The sequence below is a fragment of the Carassius gibelio genome, chromosome B19 (genome assembly GCF_023724105.1).
Source record: "Carassius gibelio isolate Cgi1373 ecotype wild population from Czech Republic chromosome B19, carGib1.2-hapl.c, whole genome shotgun sequence".
NCBI lineage: Eukaryota > Metazoa > Chordata > Actinopteri > Cypriniformes > Cyprinidae > Carassius > Carassius gibelio.
This window is the reverse complement of record NC_068414.1, coordinates 3,370,738-3,390,232: the sequence shown is the minus strand read 5'-3', so window position 1 is coordinate 3,390,232 and position 19,495 is coordinate 3,370,738. Positions and strand designations below refer to the sequence as shown.

The 19,495-nt window shown below is 47.1% G+C and overlaps 13 non-coding genes across 13 annotated transcripts; 4 read left to right on the top strand and 9 right to left on the bottom strand.

Moving 5' to 3' along the window:
• Positions 1–186: 186 nt before the first annotated feature.
• LOC127980613 (U5 spliceosomal RNA) lies at positions 187–301 on the bottom strand. The gene has a single exon (XR_008159628.1). It is a non-coding gene; the product is annotated as a U5 spliceosomal RNA (small nuclear RNA).
• Positions 302–1,690: 1,389 nt separating this feature from the next.
• LOC127980612 (U5 spliceosomal RNA) lies at positions 1,691–1,805 on the bottom strand. Its single transcript, XR_008159627.1, has one exon. It is a non-coding gene; the product is annotated as a U5 spliceosomal RNA (small nuclear RNA).
• Positions 1,806–2,854: 1,049 nt separating this feature from the next.
• On the top strand, positions 2,855–2,926 carry trnad-guc (transfer RNA aspartic acid (anticodon GUC)). The gene has a single exon. It is a non-coding gene; the product is annotated as a tRNA-Asp (tRNA).
• A 1,940-nt stretch (positions 2,927–4,866) lies between these two features.
• LOC127980611 (U5 spliceosomal RNA) lies at positions 4,867–4,981 on the bottom strand. The gene has a single exon (XR_008159626.1). It is a non-coding gene; the product is annotated as a U5 spliceosomal RNA (small nuclear RNA).
• A 1,389-nt stretch (positions 4,982–6,370) lies between these two features.
• On the bottom strand, positions 6,371–6,485 carry LOC127980610 (U5 spliceosomal RNA). Its single transcript, XR_008159625.1, has one exon. It is a non-coding gene; the product is annotated as a U5 spliceosomal RNA (small nuclear RNA).
• Positions 6,486–7,878: 1,393 nt separating this feature from the next.
• Positions 7,879–7,993, bottom strand: LOC127980608 (U5 spliceosomal RNA). The gene has a single exon (XR_008159623.1). It is a non-coding gene; the product is annotated as a U5 spliceosomal RNA (small nuclear RNA).
• A 1,392-nt stretch (positions 7,994–9,385) lies between these two features.
• LOC127980607 (U5 spliceosomal RNA) lies at positions 9,386–9,500 on the bottom strand. The gene has a single exon (XR_008159622.1). It is a non-coding gene; the product is annotated as a U5 spliceosomal RNA (small nuclear RNA).
• Positions 9,501–10,551: 1,051 nt separating this feature from the next.
• On the top strand, positions 10,552–10,623 carry trnad-guc (transfer RNA aspartic acid (anticodon GUC)). Its single transcript has one exon. It is a non-coding gene; the product is annotated as a tRNA-Asp (tRNA).
• A 1,940-nt stretch (positions 10,624–12,563) lies between these two features.
• LOC127980606 (U5 spliceosomal RNA) lies at positions 12,564–12,678 on the bottom strand. Its single transcript, XR_008159621.1, has one exon. It is a non-coding gene; the product is annotated as a U5 spliceosomal RNA (small nuclear RNA).
• Positions 12,679–14,066: 1,388 nt separating this feature from the next.
• Positions 14,067–14,181, bottom strand: LOC127980605 (U5 spliceosomal RNA). Its single transcript, XR_008159620.1, has one exon. It is a non-coding gene; the product is annotated as a U5 spliceosomal RNA (small nuclear RNA).
• Positions 14,182–15,231: 1,050 nt separating this feature from the next.
• On the top strand, positions 15,232–15,303 carry trnad-guc (transfer RNA aspartic acid (anticodon GUC)). The gene has a single exon. It is a non-coding gene; the product is annotated as a tRNA-Asp (tRNA).
• A 1,939-nt stretch (positions 15,304–17,242) lies between these two features.
• On the bottom strand, positions 17,243–17,357 carry LOC127980603 (U5 spliceosomal RNA). The gene has a single exon (XR_008159619.1). It is a non-coding gene; the product is annotated as a U5 spliceosomal RNA (small nuclear RNA).
• Positions 17,358–18,418: 1,061 nt separating this feature from the next.
• Positions 18,419–18,490, top strand: trnad-guc (transfer RNA aspartic acid (anticodon GUC)). Its single transcript has one exon. It is a non-coding gene; the product is annotated as a tRNA-Asp (tRNA).
• Positions 18,491–19,495: the final 1,005 nt, after the last annotated feature.

Here is a 19,495-nt window from a genome sequence, read left to right as displayed (position 1 = left end):
CACTAAAGAGAGCCTTCAAGAATTTGCATCCCGTCACGTACAAGAAAGCGCTGCCTTCCCATCCGGCTAAATAAACACGAAATGGTCAAACGCAGAGAGTGCCTATTCAGACGATGACCAGTGGCAAGCCCTCTCGCAGCATGCTGCCGGACGGTCAAACTGATTCTACTCTTGACATTTCGATGTAGCTCTGCTGTGAGCAGAGCACCCAAAAATACAGGTCACTCGCAAAAGTTCCCCTCCACGGAAATCTTTAGTAAAAGGCGAAAGATTTATGCGACAATGAAGAGAAACTCGAGCTGTGTCTCCAAACCCTCGGGCCTGTGCGCTGCCTCTGTTAAACTACTACGCTCGCCAAGGGTCATCAAGGGTGACAATGCCTGCCCACATGTGTTTCGTCAGCACCCCCCCCCCCCCCTACTCCAAAAGGGAGGAGTAAAACTCAAAAAAGTCCTCTCGGTCCACCAATAACCAAAAGCCCAATCAAGGCAATCTCTTTCTCATGCCTCTATCTGAAAAGTTGGATAAAATCTTATATGAAAAAAAAAGTCTTTTAAAGAAATCCCTTATTCCGAGGTCACCGTAGCCACCAGATCCAGTCTGTATCCGCTTCAGTCACCCGGATCCAGTCCGTATCCAGAGAAGATGGTGGATCAACACCTAGAAAGGACCTCTATGGCCCAGAAACACAGCGGAGACCGTGACAACTAGATGAGCCGCAGATACAAATCCCCTGTAAAGACCACCTGGACAAGACCACAGGAAACAGATGATTCTTCTGCACAGTCTGACATTCCTGCAGCCTGGAGCTGATCTACCTGTTTCGTCTGACAAGGGGAGAACTGTCTCCCCGATTGAGCCTGGTTTCTCACCGGGTTTTTTCTCCATCCTTTCACCGATCGAGTTTTGGTTTCTTGCCTCTGTCGCTTCTGGCAGGCGGAGCTGGGGACACTTCATGTACAGCGATATCGTTGACTTGATTGCAAATTATTGCACAGATACTATTTAAACTGAACTTAGCTGAATGATGTCATCAAAGAGTTCAATAACGAAATGCGTTTAACTGTCATTTTGCTTTTTGACGCACTGTGTTCCTAATAAATGTTGTTCAGTTGCATTGACACAATACTTTTTGTTTAAAGCGCAATTAAAAAAAAAAAAAAAAAAAAAAAAAAGAGTCCAAACAATGACCCCTGCTACGGGTAGTGTTGCAAGTGTTATGCGACTTCAGCTAATGATGGGTCCATCCGAAATTATTCCATCCAAAAGTTTTGGGTGGAGGCACAGGTCACAGAGGGAGTTCTGCTTCGACGTCAGCCCGAGCCAAAGGACATGCGTTGGCCGGGAATCGAATCCGGGTCAACTGCTTGGAAGGCAGCTATGCTCACCACTATACCACCAACGCAGTCAGCAGTCAGCAACTTGCGCCGTCACTAAGAAGGCTCGAAGTGCACGAGTCGCCGATAGGGCTAGAGGAGCAGATGAGATCTTTGTTTGGACCCGTCACTAAAGAGAGCCTTCAAGAATTTGCATCCCGTCATGTACAAGAAAGCGCTGCCTTCCCATCCGGCTAAATAAACACGAAGTGGTCAAACGCAGAGAGTGCCTATTCAGACGATGACCAGTGGCAAGCCCTCTCGCAGCATGCTGCCGGACGGTCAAACTGATTCTGCTCTTGACATTTCGATGTAGCTCTGCTGTGAGCAGAGCACCCAAAAATACAGGTCACTCGCAAAAGTTCCCCTCCACGGAAATCTTTAGTAAAAGGCGAAAGATTTATGCGACAATGAAGAGAAACTCGAGCTGTGTCTCCAAACCCTCGGGCCTGTGCGCTGCCTCTGTTAAACTACTACGCTCGCCAAGGGTCATCAAGGGTGACAATGCCTGCCCACATGTGTTTCGTCAGCACCCCCCCCCCCCACTCCAAAAGGGAGGAGTAAAACTCAAAAAAGTCCTCTCGGTCCACCAATAACCAAAAGCCCAATCAAGGCAATCTCTTTCTCATGCCTCTATCTGAAAAGTTGGATAAAATCTTATATGAAAAAAAAAGTCTTTTAAAGAAATCCCTTATTCCGAGGTCACCGTTGCCACCAGATCCAGTCTGTATCCGCTTCAGTCACCCGGATCCAGTCCGTATCCAGAGAAGATGGTGGATCAACACCTAGAAAGGACCTCTATGGCCCAGAAACACAGCGGAGACCGTGACAACTAGATGAGCCGCAGATACAAATCCCTTGTAAAGACCACCTGGACAAGACCACAGGAAACAGATGATTCTTCTGCACAGTCTGACATTCCTGCAGCCTGGAGCTGATCTACTGGTTTCGTCTGACAAGGGGAGAACTGTCTCCCCGACTGAGCCTGGTTTCTCACCGGGTTTTTTCTCCATCCTTTCACCGATCGAGTTTTGGTTTCTTCCCTCTGTCGCTTCTGGCAGGCGGAGCTGGGGACACTTCATGTACAGCGATATCGTTGACTTGATTGCAAATTATTGCACAGATACTATTTAAACTGAACTTAGCTGAATGATGTCATCAAAGAGTTCAATAACGAAATGCCTTTAACTGTCATTTTGCTTTTTGACGCACTGTGTTCCTAATTAATGTTGTTCAGTTGCATTGACGCAATACTTTCTGTTTAAAGCGCAATTTAAAAAAAAAAAAAAAAAAAAAAGAGTCCAAACAATGACCCCTGCTACGGGTAGTGTTCCAAGTGTTATGCGACTTCAGCTAATGATGGGTCCATCAGAAATTTTACGGTGCTAGGGCTGGGTCTGCGTCAGAAGAAGCCATGCATTGTTTAGGTATGTCAGTGCAGTGCCGTCAGTAACGGGAGAAACGACAGCATGCATGGCTCCTCGTTAGTATAGTGGACAGTATCTCCGCCTGTCACGCGGAAGACCGGGGTTCGATTCCCCGACGGGGAGAGCTGGTTCTTTTCGTCTTCCGAATGATCCATCCAAAATGTTTGGTTGGAGTCGCAGGTCACAGAAGGAGTTCTGCTTCGACGTCAGCCCGAGCCAAAGGACATGCGTTGGCCGGGAATCGAACCCGGGTCAACTGCTTGGAAGGCAGCTATGCTCACCACTATACCACCAACGCAGGCGGAAGTCAGTAGCTTTTTGACGCACTGTGTTCCTAATAAATGTTGTTCAGTTGCATTGACACAATACTTTTTGTTTAAAGCGCAATTAAAAAAAAAAAAAAAAAAAAAAAAAGAGTCCAAACAATGACCCCTGCTACCGGTAGTGTTGCAAGTGTTATGCGACTTCAGCTAATGATGGGTCCATCCGAAATTATTCCATCCAAAAGTTTTGGGTGGAGGCACAGGTCACAGAGGGAGTTCTGCTTCGACGTCAGCCCGAGCCAAAGGACATGCGCACTGCTCTCTCCAACTGCTTGGAAGGCAGCTATGCTCACCACTATACCACCAACGCAGTCAGCAGTCAGCAACTTGCGCCGTCACTAAGAAGGCTCGAAGTGCACGAGTCGCCGATAGGGCTAGAGGAGCAGATGAGATCTTTGTTTGGACCCGTCACTAAAGAGAGCCTTCAAGAATTTGCATCCCGTCACGTACAAGAAAGCGCTGCCTTCCCATCCGGCTAAATAAACACGAAGTGGTCAAACGCAGAGAGTGCCTATAATAACCAAAAGCCCAATCAAGGCAATCTCTTTCTCATGTCTCTATCTGAAAAGTTGGATAAAATCTTATATGAAAAAAAAAGTCTTTTAAAGAAATCCCTTATTCCGAGGTCACCGTAGCCACCAGATCCAGTCTCTATCCGCTTCAGTCACCCGGATCCAGTCCGTATCCAGAGAAGATGGTGGATCAACACCTAGAAAGGACCTCTATGGCCCAGAAACACAGCGGAGACCGTGACAACTAGATGAGCCGCAGATACAAATCCCCTGTAAAGACCACCTGGACAAGACCACAGGAAACAGATGATTCTTCTGCACAGTCTGACATTCCTGCAGCCTGGAGCTAATCTACCTGTTTCGTCTGACAAGGGGAGAACTGTCTCCCCGACTGAGCCTGGTTTCTCACCGGGTTTTTTCTCCATCCTTTCACCGATCGAGTTTTGGTTTCTTGCCTCTGTCGCTTCTGGCAGGCGGAGCTGGGGACACTTCATGTACAGCGATATCGTTGACTTGATTGCAAATTATTGCACAGATACTATTTAAACTGAACTTAGCTGAATGATGTCATCAAAGAGTTCAATAACAAAATGCCTTTAACTGTCATTTTGCTTTTTGACGCACTGTGTTCCTAATAAATGTTGTTCAGTTGCATTGACACAATACTTTTTGTTTAAAGCGCAATTAAAAAAAAAAAAAAAAAAAAAAAAAAAGAGTCCAAACAATGACCCCTGCTACGGGTAGTGTTGCAAGTGTTATGCGACTTCAGCTAATGATGGGTCCATCCGAAATTATTCCATCCAAAAGTTTTGGGTGGAGGCACAGGTCACAGAGGGAGTTCTGCTTCGACGTCAGCCCGAGCCAAAGGACATGCGTTGGCCGGGAATCGAATCCGGGTCAACTGCTTGGAAGGCAGCTATGCTCACCACTATACCACCAACGCAGTCAGCAGTCAGCAACTTGCGCCGTCACTAAGAAGGCTCGAAGTGCACGAGTCGCCGATAGGGCTAGAGGAGCAGATGAGATCTTTGTTTGGAGCCGTCACTAAAGAGAGCCTTCAAGAATTTGCATCCCGTCACGTACAAGAAAGCGCTGCCTTCCCATCCGGCTAAATAAACACGAAGTGGTCAAACACAGAGAGTGCCTATTCAGACGATGACCAGTGGCAAGCCCTCTCGCAGCATGCTGCCGGACGGTCAAACTGATTCTGCTCTTGACATTTCGATGTAGCTCTGCTGTGAGCAGAGCACCCAAAAATACAGGTCACTCGCAAAAGTTCCCCTCCACGGAAATCTTTAGTAAAAGGCGAAAGATTTATGCGACAATGAAGAGAAACTCGAGCTGTGTCTCCAAACCCTCGGGCCTGTGCGCTGCCTCTGTTAAACTACTACGCTCGCCAAGGGTCATCAAGGGTGACAATGCCTGCCCACATGTGTTTCGTCAGCACCCCCCCCCCCCCCACTCCAAAAGGGAGGAGTAAAACTCAAAAAAGTCCTCTCGGTCCACCAATAACCAAAAGCCCAATCAAGGCAATCTCTTTCTCATGCCTCTATCTGAAAAGTTGGATAAAATCTTATATGAAAAAAAAAGTCTTTTAAAGAAATCCCTTATTCCGAGGTCACCGTAGCCACCAGATCCAGTCTGTATCCGCTTCAGTCACCCGGATCCAGTCCGTATCCAGAGAAGATGGTGGATCAACACCTAGAAAGGACCTCTATGGCCCAGAAACACAGCGGAGACCGTGACAACTAGATTAGCCGCAGATACAAATCCCCTGTAAAGACCACCTGGACAAGACCACAGGAAACAGATGATTCTTCTGCACAGTCTGACATTCCTGCAGCCTGGAGCTGATCTACCTGTTTCGTCTGACAAGGGGAGAACTGTCTCCCCGATTGAGCCTGGTTTCTCACCGGGTTTTTTCTCCATCCTTTCACCGATCGAGTTTTGGTTTCTTGCCTCTGTCGCTTCTGGCAGGCGGAGCTGGGGACACTTCATGTACAGCGATATCGTTGACTTGATTGCAAATTATTGCACAGATACTATTTAAACTGAACTTAGCTGAATGATGTCATCAAAGAGTTCAATAACAAAATGCCTTTAACTGTCATTTTGCTTTTTGACGCACTGTGTTCCTAATAAATGTTGTTCAGTTGCATTGACACAATACTTTTTGTTTAAAGCGCAATTAAAAAAAAAAAAAAAAAAAAAAAAAAAGAGTCCAAACAATGACCCCTGCTACGGGTAGTGTTGCAAGTGTTATGCGACTTCAGCTAATGATGGGTCCATCCGAAATTATTCCATCCAAAAGTTTTGGGTGGAGGCACAGGTCACAGAGGGAGTTCTGCTTCGACGTCAGCCCGAGCCAAAGGACATGCGTTGGCCGGGAATCGAATCCGGGTCAACTGCTTGGAAGGCAGCTATGCTCACCACTATACCACCAACGCAGTCAGCAGTCAGCAACTTGCGCCGTCACTAAGAAGGCTCGAAGTGCACGAGTCGCCGATAGGGCTAGAGGAGCAGATGAGATCTTTGTTTGGAGCCGTCACTAAAGAGAGCCTTCAAGAATTTGCATCCCGTCACGTACAAGAAAGCGCTGCCTTCCCATCCGGCTAAATAAACACGAAGTGGTCAAACACAGAGAGTGCCTATTCAGACGATGACCAGTGGCAAGCCCTCTCGCAGCATGCTGCCGGACGGTCAAACTGATTCTGCTCTTGACATTTCGATGTAGCTCTGCTGTGAGCAGAGCACCCAAAAATACAGGTCACTCGCAAAAGTTCCCCTCCACGGAAATCTTTAGTAAAAGGCGAAAGATTTATGCGACAATGAAGAGAAACTCGAGCTGTGTCTCCAAACCCTCGGGCCTGTGCGCTGCCTCTGTTAAACTACTACGCTCGCCAAGGGTCATCAAGGGTGACAATGCCTGCCCACATGTGTTTCGTCAGCACCCCCCCCCCCCCCACTCCAAAAGGGAGGAGTAAAACTCAAAAAAGTCCTCTCGGTCCACCAATAACCAAAAGCCCAATCAAGGCAATCTCTTTCACATGCCTCTATCTGAAAAGTTGGATAAAATCTTATATGAAAAAAAAAGTCTTTTAAAGAAATCCCTTATTCCGAGGTCACCGTAGCCACCAGATCCAGTCTGTATCCGCTTCAGTCACCCGGATCCAGTCCGTATCCAGAGAAGATGGTGGATCAACACCTAGAAAGGACCTCTATGGCCCAGAAACACAGCGGAGACCGTGACAACTAGATTAGCCGCAGATACAAATCCCCTGTAAAGACCACCTGGACAAGACCACAGGAAACAGATGATTCTTCTGCACAGTCTGACATTCCTGCAGCCTGGAGCTGATCTACCTGTTTCGTCTGACAAGGGGAGAACTGTCTCCCCGATTGAGCCTGGTTTCTCACCGGGTTTTTTCTCCATCCTTTCACCGATCGAGTTTTGGTTTCTTGCCTCTGTCGCTTCTGGCAGGCGGAGCTGGGGACACTTCATGTACAGCGATATCGTTGACTTGATTGCAAATTATTGCACAGATACTATTTAAACTGAACTTAGCTGAATGATGTCATCAAAGAGTTCAATAACGAAATGCCTTTAACTGTCATTTTGCTTTTTGACGCACTGTGTTCCTAATAAATGTTGTTCAGTTGCATTGACACAATACTTTTTGTTTAAAGCGCAATTAAAAAAAAAAAAAAAAAAAAAAAAAAAAAAAGAGTCCAAACAATGACCCCTGCTACGGGTAGTGTTGCAAGTGTTATGCGACTTCAGCTAATGATGGGTCCATCCGAAATTATTCCATCCAAAAGTTTTGGGTGGAGGCACAGGTCACAGAGGGAGTTCTGCTTCGACGTCAGCCCGAGCCAAAGGACATGCGTTGGCCGGGAATCGAATCCGGGTCAACTGCTTGGAAGGCAGCTATGCTCACCACTATACCACCAACGCAGTCAGCAGTCAGCAACTTGCGCCGTCACTAAGAAGGCTCGAAGTGCACGAGTCGCCGATAGGGCTAGAGGAGCAGATGAGATCTTTGTTTGGACCCGTCACTAAAGAGAGCCTTCAAGAATTTGCATCCTGTCACGTACAAGAAAGCGCTGCCTTCCCATCCGGCTAAATAAACACGAAATGGTCAAACGCAGAGAGTGCCTATTCAGACGATGACCAGTGGCAAGCCCTCTCGCAGCATGCTGCCGGACGGTCAAACTGATTCTGCTCTTGACATTTCGATGTAGCTCTGCTGTGAGCAGAGCACCCAAAAATACAGGTCACTCGCAAAAGTTCCCCTCCACGGAAATCTTTAGTAAAAGGCGAAAGATTTATGCGACAATGAAGAGAAACTCGAGCTGTGTCTCCAAACCCTCGGGCCTGTGCGCTGCCTCTGTTAAACTACTACGCTCGCCAAGGGTCATCAAGGGTGACAATGCCTGCCCACATGTGTTTCGTCAGCACCCCCCCCCCCCCCCCCTACTCCAAAAGGGAGGAGTAAAACTCAAAAAAGTCCTCTCGGTCCACCAATAACCAAAAGCCCAATCAAGGCAATCTCTTTCTCATGCCTCTATCTGAAAAGTTGGATAAAATCTTATATGAAAAAAAAAGTCTTTTAAAGAAATCCCTTATTCCGAGGTCACCGTAGCCACCAGATCCAGTCTGTATCCGCTTCAGTCACCCGGATCCAGTCCGTATCCAGAGAAGATGGTGGATCAACACCTAGAAAGGACCTCTATGGCCCAGAAACACAGCGGAGACCGTGACAACTAGATGAGCCGCAGATACAAATCCCCTGTAAAGACCACCTGGACAAGACCACAGGAAACAGATGATTCTTCTGCACAGTCTGACATTCCTGCAGCCTGGAGCTGATCTACCTGTTTCGTCTGACAAGGGGAGAACTGTCTCCCCGATTGAGCCTGGTTTCTCACCGGGTTTTTTCTCCATCCTTTCACCGATCGAGTTTTGGTTTCTTGCCTCTGTCGCTTCTGGCAGGCGGAGCTGGGGACACTTCATGTACAGCGATATCGTTGACTTGATTGCAAATTATTGCACAGATACTATTTAAACTGAACTTAGCTGAATGATGTCATCAAAGAGTTCAATAACGAAATGCGTTTAACTGTCATTTTGCTTTTTGACGCACTGTGTTCCTAATAAATGTTGTTCAGTTGCATTGACACAATACTTTTTGTTTAAAGCGCAATTAAAAAAAAAAAAAAAAAAAAAAAAAAGAGTCCAAACAATGACCCCTGCTACGGGTAGTGTTGCACGTGTTATGCGACTTCAGCTAATGATGGGTCCATCCGAAATTATTCCATCCAAAAGTTTTGGGTGGAGGCACAGGTCACAGAGGGAGTTCTGCTTCGACGTCAGCCCGAGCCAAAGGACATGCGTTGGCCGGGAATCGAATCCGGGTCAACTGCTTGGAAGGCAGCTATGCTCACCTCTATACCACCAACGCAGTCAGCATTTAGCAACTTGCGCCGTCACTAAGAAGGCTCGAAGTGCACGAGTCGCCGATAGGGCTAGAGGAGCAGATGAGATCTTTGTTTGGACCCGTCACTAAAGAGAGCCTTCAAGAATTTGCATCCCGTCACGTACAAGAAAGCGCTGCCTTCCCATCCGGCTAAATAAACACGAAGTGGTCAAACGCAGAGAGTGCCTATTCAGACGATGACCAGTGGCAAGCCCTCTCGCAGCATGCTGCTGGACGGTCAAACTGATTCTGCTCTTGACATTTCGATGTAGCTCTGCTGTGAGCAGAGCACCCAAAAATACAGGTCACTCGCAAAAGTTCCCCTCCACGGAAATCTTTAGTAAAAGGCGAAAGATTTATGCGACAATGAAGAGAAACTCGAGCTGTGTCTCCAAACCCTCGGGCCTGTGCGCTGCCTCTGTTAAACTACTACGCTCGCCAAGGGTCATCAAGGGTGACAATGCCTGCCCACATGTGTTTCGTCAGCACCCCCCCCCCCCCTACTCCAAAAGGGAGGAGTAAAACTCAAAAAAGTCCTCTCGGTCCACCAATAACCAAAAGCCCAATCAAGGCAATCTCTTTCTCATGCCTCTATCTGAAAAGTTGGATAAAATCTTATATGAAAAAAAAAGTCTTTTAAAGAAATCCCTTATTCCGAGGTCACCGTAGCCACCAGATCCAGTCTGTATCCGCTTCAGTCACCCGGATCCAGTCCGTATCCAGAGAAGATGGTGGATCAACACCTAGAAAGGACCTCTATGGCCCAGAAACACAGCGGAGACCGTGACAACTAGATGAGCCGCAGATACAAATCCCCTGTAAAGACCACCTGGACAAGACCACAGGAAACAGATGATTCTTCTGCACAGTCTGACATTCCTGCAGCCTGGAGCTGATCTACTGGTTTCGTCTGACAAGGGGAGAACTGTCTCCCCGACTGAGCCTGGTTTCTCACCGGGTTTTTTCTCCATCCTTTCACCGATCGAGTTTTGGTTTCTTCCCTCTGTCGCTTCTGGCAGGCGGAGCTGGGGACACTTCATGTACAGCGATATCGTTGACTTGATTGCAAATTATTGCACAGATACTATTTAAACTGAACTTAGCTGAATGATGTCATCAAAGAGTTCAATAACGAAATGCCTTTAACTGTCATTTTGCTTTTTGACGCACTGTGTTCCTAATTAATGTTGTTCAGTTGCATTGACGCAATACTTTCTGTTTAAAGCGCAATTTAAAAAAAAAAAAAAAAAAAAAAGAGTCCAAACAATGACCCCTGCTACGGGTAGTGTTCCAAGTGTTATGCGACTTCAGCTAATGATGGGTCCATCAGAAATTTTACGGTGCTAGGGCTGGGTCTGCGTCAGAAGAAGCCATGCATTGTTTAGGTATGTCAGTGCAGTGCCGTCAGTAACGGGAGAAACGACAGCATGCATGGCTCCTCGTTAGTATAGTGGACAGTATCTCCGCCTGTCACGCGGAAGACCGGGGTTCGATTCCCCGACGGGGAGAGCTGGTTCTTTTCGTCTTCCGAATGATCCATCCAAAATGTTTGGTTGGAGTCGCAGGTCACAGAAGGAGTTCTGCTTCGACGTCAGCCCGAGCCAAAGGACATGCGTTGGCCGGGAATCGAACCCGGGTCAACTGCTTGGAAGGCAGCTATGCTCACCACTATACCACCAACGCAGGCGGAAGTCAGTAGCTTTTTGACGCACTGTGTTCCTAATAAATGTTGTTCAGTTGCATTGACACAATACTTTTTGTTTAAAGCGCAATTAAAAAAAAAAAAAAAAAAAAAAAAGAGTCCAAACAATGACCCCTGCTACCGGTAGTGTTGCAAGTGTTATGCGACTTCAGCTAATGATGGGTCCATCCGAAATTATTCCATCCAAAAGTTTTGGGTGGAGGCACAGGTCACAGAGGGAGTTCTGCTTCGACGTCAGCCCGAGCCAAAGGACATGCGCACTGCTCTCTCCAACTGCTTGGAAGGCAGCTATGCTCACCACTATACCACCAACGCAGTCAGCAGTCAGCAACTTGCGCCGTCACTAAGAAGGCTCGAAGTGCACGAGTCGCCGATAGGGCTAGAGGAGCAGATGAGATCTTTGTTTGGACCCGTCACTAAAGAGAGCCTTCAAGAATTTGCATCCCGTCACGTACAAGAAAGCGCTGCCTTCCCATCCGGCTAAATAAACACGAAGTGGTCAAACGCAGAGAGTGCCTATAATAACCAAAAGCCCAATCAAGGCAATCTCTTTCTCATGTCTCTATCTGAAAAGTTGGATAAAATCTTATATGAAAAAAAAAGTCTTTTAAAGAAATCCCTTATTCCGAGGTCACCGTAGCCACCAGATCCAGTCTGTATCCGCTTCAGTCACCCGGATCCAGTCCGTATCCAGAGAAGATGGTGGATCAACACCTAGAAAGGACCTCTATGGCCCAGAAACACAGCGGAGACCGTGACAACTAGATGAGCCGCAGATACAAATCCCCTGTAAAGACCACCTGGACAAGACCACAGGAAACAGATGATTCTTCTGCACAGTCTGACATTCCTGCAGCCTGGAGCTAATCTACCTGTTTCGTCTGACAAGGGGAGAACTGTCTCCCCGACTGAGCCTGGTTTCTCACCGGGTTTTTTCTCCATCCTTTCACCGATCGAGTTTTGGTTTCTTGCCTCTGTCGCTTCTGGCAGGCGGAGCTGGGGACACTTCATGTACAGCGATATCGTTGACTTGATTGCAAATTATTGCACAGATACTATTTAAACTGAATTTAGCTGAATGATGTCATCAAAGAGTTCAATAACAAAATGCCTTTAACTGTCATTTTGCTTTTTGACGCACTGTGTTCCTAATAAATGTTGTTCAGTTGCATTGACACAATACTTTTTGTTTAAAGCGCAATTAAAAAAAAAAAAAAAAAAAAAAAAAAAAGAGTCCAAACAATGACCCCTGCTACGGGTAGTGTTGCAAGTGTTATGCGACTTCAGCTAATGATGGGTCCATCCGAAATTATTCCATCCAAAAGTTTTGGGTGGAGGCACAGGTCACAGAGGGAGTTCTGCTTCGACGTCAGCCCGAGCCAAAGGACATGCGTTGGCCGGGAATCGAATCCGGGTCAACTGCTTGGAAGGCAGCTATGCTCACCACTATACCACCAACGCAGTCAGCAGTCAGCAACTTGCGCCGTCACTAAGAAGGCTCGAAGTGCACGAGTCGCTGATAGGGCTAGAGGAGCAGATGAGATCTTTGTTTGGAGCCGTCACTAAAGAGAGCCTTCAAGAATTTGCATCCCGTCACGTACAAGAAAGCGCTGCCTTCCCATCCGGCTAAATAAACACGAAGTGGTCAAACACAGAGAGTGCCTATTCAGACGATGACCAGTGGCAAGCCCTCTCGCAGCATGCTGCCGGACGGTCAAACTGATTCTGCTCTTGACATTTCGATGTAGCTCTGCTGTGAGCAGAGCACCCAAAAATACAGGTCACTCGCAAAAGTTCCCCTCCACGGAAATCTTTAGTAAAAGGCGAAAGATTTATGCGACAATGAAGAGAAACTCGAGCTGTGTCTCCAAACCCTCGGGCCTGTGCGCTGCCTCTGTTAAACTACTACGCTCGCCAAGGGTCATCAAGGGTGACAATGCCTGCCCACATGTGTTTCGTCAGCACCCCCCCCCCCCCCACTCCAAAAGGGAGGAGTAAAACTCAAAAAAGTCCTCTCGGTCCACCAATAACCAAAAGCCCAATCAAGGCAATCTCTTTCTCATGCCTCTATCTGAAAAGTTGGATAAAATCTTATATGAAAAAAAAAGTCTTTTAAAGAAATCCCTTATTCCGAGGTCACCGTAGCCACCAGATCCAGTCTGTATCCGCTTCAGTCACCCGGATCCAGTCCGTATCCAGAGAAGATGGTGGATCAACACCTAGAAAGGACCTCTATGGCCCAGAAACACAGCGGAGACCGTGACAACTAGATGAGCCGCAGATACAAATCCCCTGTAAAGACCACCTGGACAAGACCACAGGAAACAGATGATTCTTCTGCACAGTCTGACATTCCTGCAGCCTGGAGCTGATCTACCTGTTTCGTCTGACAAGGGGAGAACTGTCTCCCCGATTGAGCCTGGTTTCTCACCGGGTTTTTTCTCCATCCTTTCACCGATCGAGTTTTGGTTTCTTGCCTCTGTCGCTTCTGGCAGGCGGAGCTGGGGACACTTCATGTACAGCGATATCGTTGACTTGATTGCAAATTATTGCACAGATACAATTTAAACTGAACTTAGCTGAATGATGTCATCAAAGAGTTCAATAACGAAATGCGTTTAACTGTCATTTTGCTTTTTGACGCACTGTGTTCCTAATAAATGTTGTTCAGTTGCATTGACACAATACTTTTTGTTTAAAGCGCAATTAAAAAAAAAAAAAAAAAAAAAAAAAAGAGTCCAAACAATGACCCCTGCTACGGGTAGTGTTGCACGTGTTATGCGACTTCAGCTAATGATGGGTCCATCCGAAATTATTCCATCCAAAAGTTTTGGGTGGAGGCACAGGTCACAGAGGGAGTTCTGCTTCGACGTCAGCCCGAGCCAAAGGACATGCGTTGGCCGGGAATCGAATCCGGGTCAACTGCTTGGAAGGCAGCTATGCTCACCACTATACCACCAACGCAGTCAGCATTTAGCAACTTGCGCCGTCACTAAGAAGGCTCGAAGTGCACGAGTCGCCGATAGGGCTAGAGGAGCAGATGAGATCTTTGTTTGGACCCGTCACTAAAGAGAGCCTTCAAGAATTTGCATCCCGTCACGTACAAGAAAGCGCTGCCTTCCCATCCGGCTAAATAAACACGAAGTGGTCAAACGCAGAGAGTGCCTATTCAGACGATGACCAGTGGCAAGCCCTCTCGCAGCATGCTGCCGGACGGTCAAACTGATTCTGCTCTTGACATTTCGATGTAGCTCTGCTGTGAGCAGAGCACCCAAAAATACAGGTCACTCGCAAAAGTTCCCCTCCACGGAAATCTTTAGTAAAAGGCGAAAGATTTATGCGACAATGAAGAGAAACTCGAGCTGTGTCTCCAAACCCTCGGGCCTGTGCGCTGCCTCTGTTAAACTACTACGCTCGCCAAGGGTCATCAAGGGTGACAATGCCTGCCCACATGTGTTTCGTCAGCACCCCCCCCCCCCTACTCCAAAAGGGAGGAGTAAAACTCAAAAAAGTCCTCTCGGTCCACCAATAACCAAAAGCCCAATCAAGGCAATCTCTTTCTCATGCCTCTATCTGAAAAGTTGGATAAAATCTTATATGAAAAAAAAAGTCTTTTAAAGAAATCCCTTATTCCGAGGTCACCGTAGCCACCAGATCCAGTCTGTATCCGCTTCAGTCACCCGGATCCAGTCCGTATCCAGAGAAGATGGTGGATCAACACCTAGAAAGGACCTCTATGGCCCAGAAACACAGCGGAGACCGTGACAACTAGATGAGCCGCAGATACAAATCCCCTGTAAAGACCACCTGGACAAGACCACAGGAAACAGATGATTCTTCTGCACAGTCTGACATTCCTGCAGCCTGGAGCTGATCTACTGGTTTCGTCTGACAAGGGGAGAACTGTCTCCCCGACTGAGCCTGGTTTCTCACCGGGTTTTTTCTCCATCCTTTCACCGATCGAGTTTTGGTTTCTTCCCTCTGTCGCTTCTGGCAGGCGGAGCTGGGGACACTTCATGTACAGCGATATCGTTGACTTGATTGCAAATTATTGCACAGATACTATTTAAACTGAACTTAGCTGAATGATGTCATCAAAGAGTTCAATAACGAAATGCCTTTAACTGTCATTTTGCTTTTTGACGCACTGTGTTCCTAATTAATGTTGTTCAGTTGCATTGACGCAATACTTTCTGTTTAAAGCGCAATTTAAAAAAAAAAAAAAAAAAAAAAGAGTCCAAACAATGACCCCTGCTACGGGTAGTGTTCCAAGTGTTATGCGACTTCAGCTAATGATGGGTCCATCAGAAATTTTACGGTGCTAGGGCTGGGTCTGCGTCAGAAGAAGCCATGCATTGTTTAGGTATGTCAGTGCAGTGCCGTCAGTAACGGGAGAAACGACAGCATGCATGGCTCCTCGTTAGTATAGTGGACAGTATCTCCGCCTGTCACGCGGAAGACCGGGGTTCGATTCCCCGACGGGGAGAGCTGGTTCTTTTCGTCTTCCGAATGATCCATCCAAAATGTTTGGTTGGAGTCGCAGGTCACAGAAGGAGTTCTGCTTCGACGTCAGCCCGAGCCAAAGGACATGCGTTGGCCGGGAATCGAACCCGGGTCAACTGCTTGGAAGGCAGCTATGCTCACCACTATACCACCAACGCAGGCGGAAGTCAGTAGCTTTTTGACGCACTGTGTTCCTAATAAATGTTGTTCAGTTGCATTGACACAATACTTTTTGTTTAAAGCGCAATTAAAAAAAAAAAAAAAAAAAAAAAAGAGTCCAAACAATGACCCCTGCTACCGGTAGTGTTGCAAGTGTTATGCGACTTCAGCTAATGATGGGTCCATCCGAAATTATTCCATCCAAAAGTTTTGGGTGGAGGCACAGGTCACAGAGGGAGTTCTGCTTCGACGTCAGCCCGAGCCAAAGGACATGCGCACTGCTCTCTCCAACTGCTTGGAAGGCAGCTATGCTCACCACTATACCACCAACGCAGTCAGCAGTCAGCAACTTGCGCCGTCACTAAGAAGGCTCGAAGTGCACGAGTCGCCGATAGGGCTAGAGGAGCAGATGAGATCTTTGTTTGGACCCGTCACTAAAGAGAGCCTTCAAGAATTTGCATCCCGTCACGTACAAGAAAGCGCTGCCTTCCCATCCGGCTAAATAAACACGAAGTGGTCAAACGCAGAGAGTGCCTATAATAACCAAAAGCCCAATCAAGGCAATCTCTTTCTCATGTCTCTATCTGAAAAGTTGGATAAAATCTTATATGAAAAAAAAAGTCTTTTAAAGAAATCCCTTATTCCGAGGTCACCGTAGCCACCAGATCCAGTCTGTATCCGCTTCAGTCACCCGGATCCAGTCCGTATCCAGAGAAGATGGTGGATCAACACCTAGAAAGGACCTCTATGGCCCAGAAACACAGCGGAGACCGTGACAACTAGATGAGCCGCAGATACAAATCCCCTGTAAAGACCACCTGGACAAGACCACAGGAAACAGATGATTCTTCTGCACAGTCTGACATTCCTGCAGCCTGGAGCTAATCTACCTGTTTCGTCTGACAAGGGGAGAACTGTCTCCCCGACTGAGCCTGGTTTCTCACCGGGTTTTTTCTCCATCCTTTCACCGATCGAGTTTTGGTTTCTTGCCTCTGTCGCTTCTGGCAGGCGGAGCTGGGGACACTTCATGTACAGCGATATCGTTGACTTGATTGCAAATTATTGCACAGATACTATTTAAACTGAATTTAGCTGAATGATGTCATCAAAGAGTTCAATAACAAAATGCCTTTAACTGTCATTTTGCTTTTTGACGCACTGTGTTCCTAATAAATGTTGTTCAGTTGCATTGACACAATACTTTTTGTTTAAAGCGCAATTAAAAAAAAAAAAAAAAAAAAAAAAAAAGAGTCCAAACAATGACCCCTGCTACGGGTAGTGTTGCAAGTGTTATGCGACTTCAGCTAATGATGGGTCCATCCGAAATTATTCCATCCAAAAGTTTTGGGTGGAGGCACAGGTCACAGAGGGAGTTCTGCTTCGACGTCAGCCCGAGCCAAAGGACATGCGTTGGCCGGGAATCGAATCCGGGTCAACTGCTTGGAAGGCAGCTATGCTCACCACTATACCACCAACGCAGTCAGCAGTCAGCAACTTGCGCCGTCACTAAGAAGGCTCGAAGTGCACGAGTCGCTGATAGGGCTAGAGGAGCAGATGAGATCTTTGTTTGGAGCCGTCACTAAAGAGAGCCTTCAAGAATTTGCATCCCGTCACGTACAAGAAAGCGCTGCCTTCCCATCCGGCTAAATAAACACGAAGTGGTCAAACACAGAGAGTGCCTATTCAGACGATGACCAGTGGCAAGCCCTCTCGCAGCATGCTGCCGGACGGTCAAACTGATTCTGCTCTTGACATTTCGATGTAGCTCTGCTGTGAGCAGAGCACCCAAAAATACAGGTCACTCGCAAAAGTTCCCCTCCACGGAAATCTTTAGTAAAAGGCGAAAGATTTATGCGACAATGAAGAGAAACTCGAGCTGTGTCTCCAAACCCTCGGGCCTGTGCGCTGCCTCTGTTAAACTACTACGCTCGCCAAGGGTCATCAAGGGTGACAATGCCTGCCCACATGTGTTTCGTCAGCACCCCCCCCCCCCCCCCCACTCCAAAAGGGAGGAGTAAAACTCAAAAAAGTCCTCTCGGTCCACCAATAACCAAAAGCCCAATCAAGGCAATCTCTTTCTCATGCCTCTATCTGAAAAGTTGGATAAAATCTTATATGAAAAAAAAAGTCTTTTAAAGAAATCCCTTATTCCGAGGTCACCGTAGCCACCAGATCCAGTCTGTATCCGCTTCAGTCACCCGGATCCAGTCCGTATCCAGAGAAGATGGTGGATCAACACCTAGAAAGGACCTCTATGGCCCAGAAACACAGCGGAGACCGTGACAACTAGATGAGCCGCAGATACAAATCCCCTGTAAAGACCACCTGGACAAGACCACAGGAAACAGATGATTCTTCTGCACAGTCTGACATTCCTGCAGCCTGGAGCTGATCTACCTGTTTCGTCTGACAAGGGGAGAACTGTCTCCCCGATTGAGCCTGGTTTCTCACCGGGTTTTTTCTCCATCCTTTCACCGATCGAGTTTTGGTTTCTTGCCTCTGTCGCTTCTGGCAGGCGGAGCTGGGGACACTTCATGTACAGCGATATCGTTGACTTGATTGCAAATTATTGCACAGATACTATTTAAACTGAACTTAGCTGAATGATGTCATCAAAGAGTTCAATAACGAAATGCCTTTAACTGTCATTTTGCTTTTTGACGCACTGTGTTCCTAATAAATGTTGTTCAGTTGCATTGACACAATACTTTTTGTTTAAAGCGCAATTAAAAAAAAAAAAAAAAAAAAAAAAAAAAAAGAGTCCAAACAATGACCCCTGCTACGGGTAGTGTTGCAAGTGTTATGCGACTTCAGCTAATGATGGGTCCATCAGAAATTTTACGGTGCTAGGGCTGGGTCTGCGTCAGAAGAAGCCATGCATTGTTTAGGTATGTCAGTGCAGTGCCGTCAGTAACGGGAGAAACGACAGCATGCATGGCTCCTCGTTAGTATAGTGGACAGTATCTCCGCCTGTCACGCGGAAGACCGGGGTTCGATTCCCCGACGGGGAGAGCTGGTTCTTTTCGTCTTCCGAATGATCCATCCAAAATGTTTGGTTGGAGTCGCAGGTCACAGAAGGAGTTCTGCTTCGACGTCAGCCCGAGCCAAAGGACATGCGTTGGCCGGGAATCGAACCCGGGTCAACTGCTTGGAAGGCAGCTATGCTCACCACTATACCACCAACGCAGGCGGAAGTCAGTAGCTTTTTGACGCACTGTGTTCCTAATAAATGTTGTTCAGTTGCATTGACACAATACTTTTTGTTTAAAGCGCAATTAAAAAAAAAAAAAAAAAAAAAAAAGAGTCCAAACAATGACCCCTGCTACCGGTAGTGTTGCAAGTGTTATGCGACTTCAGCTAATGATGGGTCCATCCGAAATTATTCCATCCAAAAGTTTTGGGTGGAGGCACAGGTCACAGAGGGAGTTCTGCTTCGACGTCAGCCCGAGCCAAAGGACATGCGCACTGCTCTCTCCAACTGCTTGGAAGGCAGCTATGCTCACCACTATACCACCAACGCAGTCAGCAGTCAGCAACTTGCGCCGTCACTAAGAAGGCTCGAAGTGCACGAGTCGCCGATAGGGCTAGAGGAGCAGATGAGATCTTTGTTTGGACCCGTCACTAAAGAGAGCCTTCAAGAATTTGCATCCCGTCACGTACAAGAAAGCGCTGCCTTCCCATCCGGCTAAATAAACACGAAGTGGTCAAACGCAGAGAGTGCCTATAATAACCAAAAGCCCAATCAAGGCAATCTCTTTCTCATGTCTCTATCTGAAAAGTTGGATAAAATCTTATATGAAAAAAAAAGTCTTTTAAAGAAATCCCTTATTCCGAGGTCACCGTAGCCACCAGATCCAGTCTGTATCCGCTTCAGTCACCCGGATCCAGTCCGTATCCAGAGAAGATGGTGGATCAACACCTAGAAAGGACCTCTATGGCCCAGAAACACAGCGGAGACCGTGACAACTAGATGAGCCGCAGATACAAATCCCCTGTAAAGACCACCTGGACAAGAC